This window comes from Vanessa tameamea, chromosome 7 (assembly GCF_037043105.1).
Source record: "Vanessa tameamea isolate UH-Manoa-2023 chromosome 7, ilVanTame1 primary haplotype, whole genome shotgun sequence".
NCBI lineage: Eukaryota > Metazoa > Arthropoda > Insecta > Lepidoptera > Nymphalidae > Vanessa > Vanessa tameamea.
Window position 1 is genome coordinate 623,571 of NC_087315.1, and position 7,750 is coordinate 631,320.

General features: G+C 34.9%; 2 non-coding genes across 2 annotated transcripts; both read left to right on the forward strand.

Moving 5' to 3' along the window:
* Positions 1 to 327: 327 nt before the first annotated feature.
* Trnar-ucu (transfer RNA arginine (anticodon UCU)) lies at positions 328 to 400 on the forward strand. The gene has a single exon. It is a non-coding gene; the product is annotated as a tRNA-Arg (tRNA).
* Positions 401 to 7,015: 6,615 nt separating this feature from the next.
* On the forward strand, positions 7,016 to 7,088 carry Trnar-ucu (transfer RNA arginine (anticodon UCU)). The gene has a single exon. It is a non-coding gene; the product is annotated as a tRNA-Arg (tRNA).
* The last annotated feature ends 662 nt before the right edge of the window (positions 7,089 to 7,750 follow it).

Genomic DNA, 7,750 nt, shown 5'->3' on the forward strand with positions numbered 1-7,750 from the left:
CTTTCACGGCCAAGCCGCTGTACCGAATTTTACGAAATTTTGAATGATACAATCCTCCCATGAGTCATGGGAGGATTGTATGCTTTTAAAGGTAACTTGAATGAATGATATTTCTGATTCGATATATCTTGTTGTCACTACTAGTGACAGGAGAGCTGAATAATTTTTGGAGAATCGGAATTAAAAAAAAAGGGGAACACGGGCACCATTACACGTGGTCATGATTTGCTACTTATTTTACAACAGTAACTTTGTTTTATTACACATTTAGGTCCACGATGTAAATAAATGTACGTTGGAATCAAAATTAAAAGTAACATTCATATAGTCCCTGTGGCGCAGAGGATAGCGCGTTGGACTTCTAATCCAAAGGTCGTGGGTTCGATCCCCACCAGGGATGACTACATCACAAAGTTATTTAAAGTTTTGTAGTCACATTAATTTCTACTTTTATTATTATTTATGTAAAACTCAAACAATATTATATTTAAGCATGATTTATTTATAAAAGCGTTTATTATTTACTACCTACGAGAGCTTAAAAGCCGGTTTTTTAACACCGATTATCAATAATAAAAAAACTGTCTTATATGTGTGCAACGAGAAAATTACAGTTAAGTTGAAGAATTATTAATGTTCGTACGTATATGAGTTTAGAAATAAAGAATTTTAATTAAATTTTAGAAGTCAAGTACCTATATCCTTAATAAAAAAAAACATCGTAAATATGAATAAAATTGTGGTAGAGAAAAAATTTAAGTGTTTATCTGTGCTTCAAAATCTTGTCTAGTTGAGATTTAAAAAAAATATATCCTCATTGCGTTCCAAATTTGAAATGCCAGTTGAATCAAAATGTCATTACTTATAACCACATAGAAATAACTCCTTTACGGATATTACTAGAGGATCAAACGCGCCCGCGCGTGCTGACGGTGCTCTCACCTCCAGATCACATTTATTACAAACACAACAACATTAATTATCCATGACGACCGACTCTTAAACCGCGAGCGAAGCCGCGAGCGATAACTAGTATTAAATATAAAGCTACCACCGGTTGGGATAAAAAATCTAGAAATTGTTCATTTCGATCACAAAGTTATGTCAATTCAATTTATATAGTAGATCCTGTCTAAGAATCAACAAATACTAACTGTATTCAATTTTTTGTCGTCTATTTAATGTTGTGTTGAATATTATGCTTTATTTATTAATATTTTTTAAGTTAAAATATATTTATCAAAAAAATGTATGTAGTGTAGATGACGAAAAAACATGGAATTGATTACGATGACGATAGTATACATTTAAATTAATATGATTAATATCGTGTATTTTCATATAAAAATTCAAGTTGAGGTATGTATATGATTAAACTCAAACTGCCGTTCAATTAATAAATTCTACAATTGGCGGTAGTACTTTGGTGTCATAGGCATCCCATACACTACCGCCACACCACCACCGCCACAATGCAATACTTTGACTCATTGTGTTCCCGCTTGAACTGTGAGTGAGCCAAAACACAAATAAATCACATATTAGTTCCTAATGTTGGCGGCGCATTTGCGATGTAAAGGATTAATATTTCTCCGAGCGGCAATGTCAACGGGCGATGGTGTGACCATCACACAGCCATTCTCCCGTATGTCTAATTAAAAAAACCTTGGATAGGGACTGTAACAGCCTACCTCCTAACTCCGACCTGTTTCAGATGTATTCTACGCCTAAGAATTTGAACATAAATCTGCAACAAAAAAACAACGACGCACTTACAATGTTTTTTATTCGGTTAGTCTTGCCATTAAATTAATATATAATAATACAAGAAGTTTGTAAAAAATGTACAAAAAAACGCGTGCATCGTTCACACAGATACGATATTCTAAATTCCTTCTACAACGAGTTTTATTGACGTCAGATTACTTATTAGATTGTGTATTTTTTACTTCAAATCTCAGAACGTATTATAATGTTATACGCTTCATTTCATTTTAAGATACTTCAAAATAATTGCTTATAAAAAAAATACACGTGCGTCTCCGGCCGCCAGATAGAAGTGATAACTTAAGCTAATCTAATACTTAAAAGCTTAGGTTATTAATTAAATTTTACGGATATTACAAGATATTGTAAGGAAAGGTTATTTATTAATAACATATTGTATTGATTATAAAATATATTTGATTCTTAGTTTGAATTCTTGACTATGTAAATTAGAATTATGTTTTTTAGACTATTAGTATCATTAGTGCCTGTCAACTGCTGCTGTATGCGTAGGAGAAAGGGAAGTCGGACAGACTGGCGCCGTAACGCGTAACGTAACGAAGCGGTTTATCCTCCCATAAGATGTTATCATTTCAAAACTTTATAAATTTATAGTGAGTGTATTATTTGTAAAAGTATATTTATGTATGATTTAGTTCTGATAGAGTTGAATAGAGCGACCAGATCTCAACAAGACCAAACCATGTAATATAATCGCGTAATAGATCCAATTTAAAAGCGTATAATTTATCCAACAAAAGTGCTGCTAAAATTGTGTTAAAGTAACAGAGATCTTGTGTTAATATTAGTCAACTTCCAACCCCAAACAGAAAGGCCTACTAAGTTATTGATCCTAAGATTTAAGCCTCTCCGGATCGACATTTGTTCTTGTTACACTGCATACTGTCAGCAACTCTTTTGTAGGGTCATGAATACGGCTTTACCACAGGATCACAGGAAGTGTTCAATAGAGCCTCTGTTCCAAATTTAAAAAAATCTAATGGGTGCTAAGTGTACAAAATGTTATTTTACGATTAGTAAGTTTATGGTTGACAGCACACATTGGAAATAAAACGATACCCTCCTGGCTATTTCTTTGTGATTTATAATAATGTTATTAATGAAAAACGTAACTCTGCCTGTCTATCTGTTGCTCTTTTACGGCCAAACTACTGAACAGAATTTGATGAAATTTTGATATTAAAGCAAACTCTACTCAAACCCGTTGAGATTTTTTCGCCGTTTCTTCTCAGTTCAGGGTATTTTTTTTTCTGAAACTGGTAGTGTTTAAATTAACAATCAATAAGTAAGTTTAATGTTTTTATATTGATTAAAGGAATTTCATTTGATTTGACAGTTGAATAAGATAATAGGTTTAAAACACAAATCAGTTATACTGTATAATTATAAGATATATTACAAATACTTTATAATTATAAAGATATATATATTCAACTATAAAAATATATTATATTATATTCTCTGTAAAATTGTAAATATTGTTTGATTATAATCTTTTTCGCGATTGTAAGCTCGGTGTGTGTGCACAGGGGTGACATGATTTAATACCGCCTTCATTCTTTCGCACATCGCACTACCAGGCGACATTAGAGCTTACACCTCTACGTCATCGACATTCCAGCCATTAGCACGAAGCGTTTTATTTATTCCTTCGTCCTTTCTCAAATCCCATGCACACATCCAAAATTTGGAATGTCTTCTGACTTCTGTATTTCTTGATCTTTTTACAATCCGGGTATCTTCAATCCCTCATCTTCTAGGCAAGCGCCTTCCATTTTAGACTACGAGTATGTAAAACCTGCCATCGGATATGATTGAAGCATTATTTTTACTGTAATTTTAATAAAATGTTTCAATGTTTTATATATTTAGTGTAATATATTTTCGTCATTTATTGTAACAAGAATTATTATGTGTTTTAAATAAATTAATTTGTAGTCAGATTGGTCGAGCCTATTTCGATAACCTTGAGCATGACGCGATGCGGTCAGTCTTGTGCTAAGGAATTGCCAGTGAAATAAAAATGAATATTAATTTTAATGAAACTAGCATGCAGACAAGATAATAAATGATATATCCTGCGGCTAGGAAGCTGACGTGAGCTTCGGTTTATTATTTATTACCCCATGTTTTATATCGATAACGATTAAGCTTTAGAGATATTCTGTAAGAAGAAACTCAAGACTTACTGCGGAACACGAGCATGTTTTTTTTTTAAGATATAGGTTGGCGGACTCGCATATAGGCCACCTGATGATGTAAGTGATCGCCATCACCATAGACAATGGCGCTGTAAGAAATATTAACCATTCCTTTCATCGCCAATGCGCCACCAACCTTGGAAACTAAGATGTCATGTCCCTTGTGCCTGTAGTTTCACTGGCTCACCCTTCAATCCGGAATACAACAATACTGAGTACTGCTGTTTGGCGGAAGAATATCTGATGTTCCTACCCAGATGGGCTTATACAAAGCCAAAAGCCTAAGCTTGATATGTCAGAATTTTATATGCGACATCTATACTAATATTATAATTGTGCAAGTAATTCTGTCTGTCTACTCTTTCTCGGCCGAACCACTGACTTGAAACCGACCCCTAAAAAGCGAGCGAAGCCCTGGGGCCCAGGCAACAGCTAGTTCATTATAAGTTATGGTATACACGTATTGAAATGACGTATCGTCGTAAGTCAACTGTCAACATTTCATGAGTGAGATACGAAGTGAACTCATACAGAATCGCACTGCGGGACATTTATATCTTTAATGTCACCGTCAGCATCACTTCTTCAAGTGACTCCCGCTTTATTTTGTATTGAGAACCTAAGCATATTTTTAGTAATGACTCAAATTAATTAAGGAATTACTAATATTCCTAGCTGCCCCTCCTTGTAATCTTATCACTTGTATTAGGAGAGGTGACGACAATAGCCCAAGGGGTCAGGATCGATTCTGCGACTTCTTACATCGCTAGGCGGCTCGTATACCACTGCGCTATTGACGCTTCCAAACACACATTAAGAGTTACTATGGCGTTTCGTATCTTGGACCACAAATACCATGATATTTCAGTAGTTTAGGCTTTAAAGCGTAACAAACTAACAAATAAAATTACGTAAACGGTTATGATATTAGTTATGATTACATATTAAGAATTGGAATTTCAATTTAAAATTAAATTAATACACAATCATACATAATACATGTATAATTGTGTAAAAAATAACCTCACATTGAATATTGTTAGTTGATAATTAAGACTAACGTTTGAAATAATAATATATTATGTGTTGGTTGGACGTGTGCAAGCAAAAAATCTCGTACGCAATCAATATTGTAGATGATTTATAAAAAATATCTTAAGTCTGGCCTTAACCTCTTGTTTCGCTATTATTTACAAAATACAGGCGATTAACTATAGTCTAAAAAGTTTAAATTTAGAACATAGGCTATTTATAGACATAAGATTTTTTGGAAATATAGACTTCGAAGGGGAGGGACGGGAGATAGCTTTGTATTCATTTCAGTCGTACGAAGTCGGGACGGCTAGCTATACATCTTTTGAATACTTTTTTCAAATATGCTCTTAGAAACAGTTTAAAATTCTCATTAATTATAAAAAAAATAATGATAAGGTAGACCGGTTTTACATGTAGTTTTTTTTTTATTTTTTATATTATAGGTGGCAAACGAGCAGGAGGCTCACCTGATGGAAAGTGACTACCACCGCCCATAGACATCTGCAACACCGGGGAGCTTGCAGGTGCCCGAATTTGTGCCTTGTAGAGTCTTAGACGTTGCGCCGACGAGAAATACTGTCTTGCCTTGCTGAGCACACCGAGCTTTTTTGATGCCAATTTGGCTTTGCCTTCCAATTGACCGCGGAACTGAACGAGGCTTGAAATATCGACTTCAAGTATTCCTATACTAGCTGTGGCGGCTAATGGAATGTTCTCAAATAGTGGAGATACGACAAATGGTGTTTTTTTAGCAGTTAACGCGCAAACTTGCGTCTTTTTGGGGTTGAAATGGACTAGGTTTAGCTGGCCCCAGTTCGAGACTTCGTTTAACGAAGACTCGATTTCAGACACAAGTTTGTTTCAGTTTTCTTCGACGTTTTCCCGAGAAATATTAGCACGGCCGGTGTATGAGGTGTCTACGGTGCTATCGTCTGCCTAGCAGTGAATGTTACTAATTTGCAACAAGTCTGCAATTATGCAGAAGAAACAGAGTGGGTGATAGAACGCAGCCTTGTGGAACACCAGCATTGACGAATTTTAAGTCGGAGCATGCACCATCGACAACAACTTTGATACTCCGATCTGCCAAAAAACTGGTAATCCAATTGCATAATTTCCCGGGAAGCCCATAGGAAGGAAACTTCGAAAGAAGCGCTTTGTGCCACACGCGATCGAAGGCCTTCGCTACGTCCAGACTGGCTGCTAATGCCTCCCCCTTGCTCTCAACTGCTTCCGCCCATTTATGAGTCAGGTAAACTAGAAGATCACCGGCTGAGCGACCCCGACGGTAACCGTACTGGCGGTCGCTAATCAGCTTTTACCGATTAGAACCGGCAAGTAACTCAATAGTTACTCGTTTTAATTAATAAGATACTATTTATTAATCATGTGCAATTTAATTTTTGTATCCTTAACGATCATTAAAGAACAACTCTTCGTTTTTTCATAGTCTACATTATTTTATACAGAATTAATAGATACAAAAACTTTATTGTATATAAATAATACTCTTAAGTCTAAGTTTTATTGAAAATCAATGCATATAATGAAACAAAGTCCACCTACGTCGTCTGTCTAACCGCGTTTAAGTAAAAAATTACCGAACAGATTTTCATACGCTGTAGTCGTCGTGTATTTAAGGAGATAACCGTCAGGTGATAGGCATAATTGGGGTTCAAGCTTGGGTCATACCAAATGTCATCATATTCGGTTCAGGGGTTTGGCCTTGAAAAAGCAACAAATAAACAGACGGACAGGCAGAGTTACTTTCGAATCTATAATATTAATGTAGATAAAGTACCCCGTCTTATTGCTTCCAATGGTGTCAGAAGGGTTGTTTAACTTTTTGTCGAAATTCGGAAATTACGATTAAGTGGGCAAATGTCATTCCACGGTATTTGTACAGCAGCCATATTTGATTTTATAATGATTGAAGTTCTTAATGTAAATTATTCCACATTGAGATCTAAATTAATAGCAACTTATACACAGTCCCTGTGGCGCAGAGGATAGCGCGTTGGACTTCTAATCCAAAGGTCGTGGGTTCGATCCCCACCAGGGATGCTCATTGAATAGCTATTAATTAAACGGTTCAAAATTAATACGCTTTATTTATGCCTTTTTACATTTTTGTATTAATAAAAAAAATCATTATCATAATTTATCTGACTATATATAATAAATAAAATATATAATTAATCTCGTGTTCGGCAATGAAGGAAAATATAGTGAGGAAACCTGCATGTGTTTAATTACAATGAAATTCTGCTAAATGTGTGGATGGAGCGTTTTGGAATAAGCTCCAAACCTTCTCCTCAAAGGGGAGAGAAGGCCCAGCAGTGGAACGTTTACAGGTGTCTTGTATAAATATAAACATATTCTACAATGCCTCTTTAAATAAGTTGTTTGGTTTCACGTTGTAAACAAAATACCGAGACTTATCATAAATCTAATAAGTCATAAAAATAATTAAGTAATATTTAAATCAAGAACGAGTTTTTGGTTGAAATCGTAATTCAATAGTTGTAACATAACAGAATGACAAATAACATCATTTACGTTATATATAGGAATTTATTATGATTTTGAATTCTCTATAAACACCGATTAGGTTGAGCCTTTATTCAGTAATTGTTGCTCTGTTAGATGGATCATCTTCACTGGTTTTTGCTGCTAGTTTCGAGGAGGTTTCAGAACACACTGGTTCCATTACCAAATGATTATTA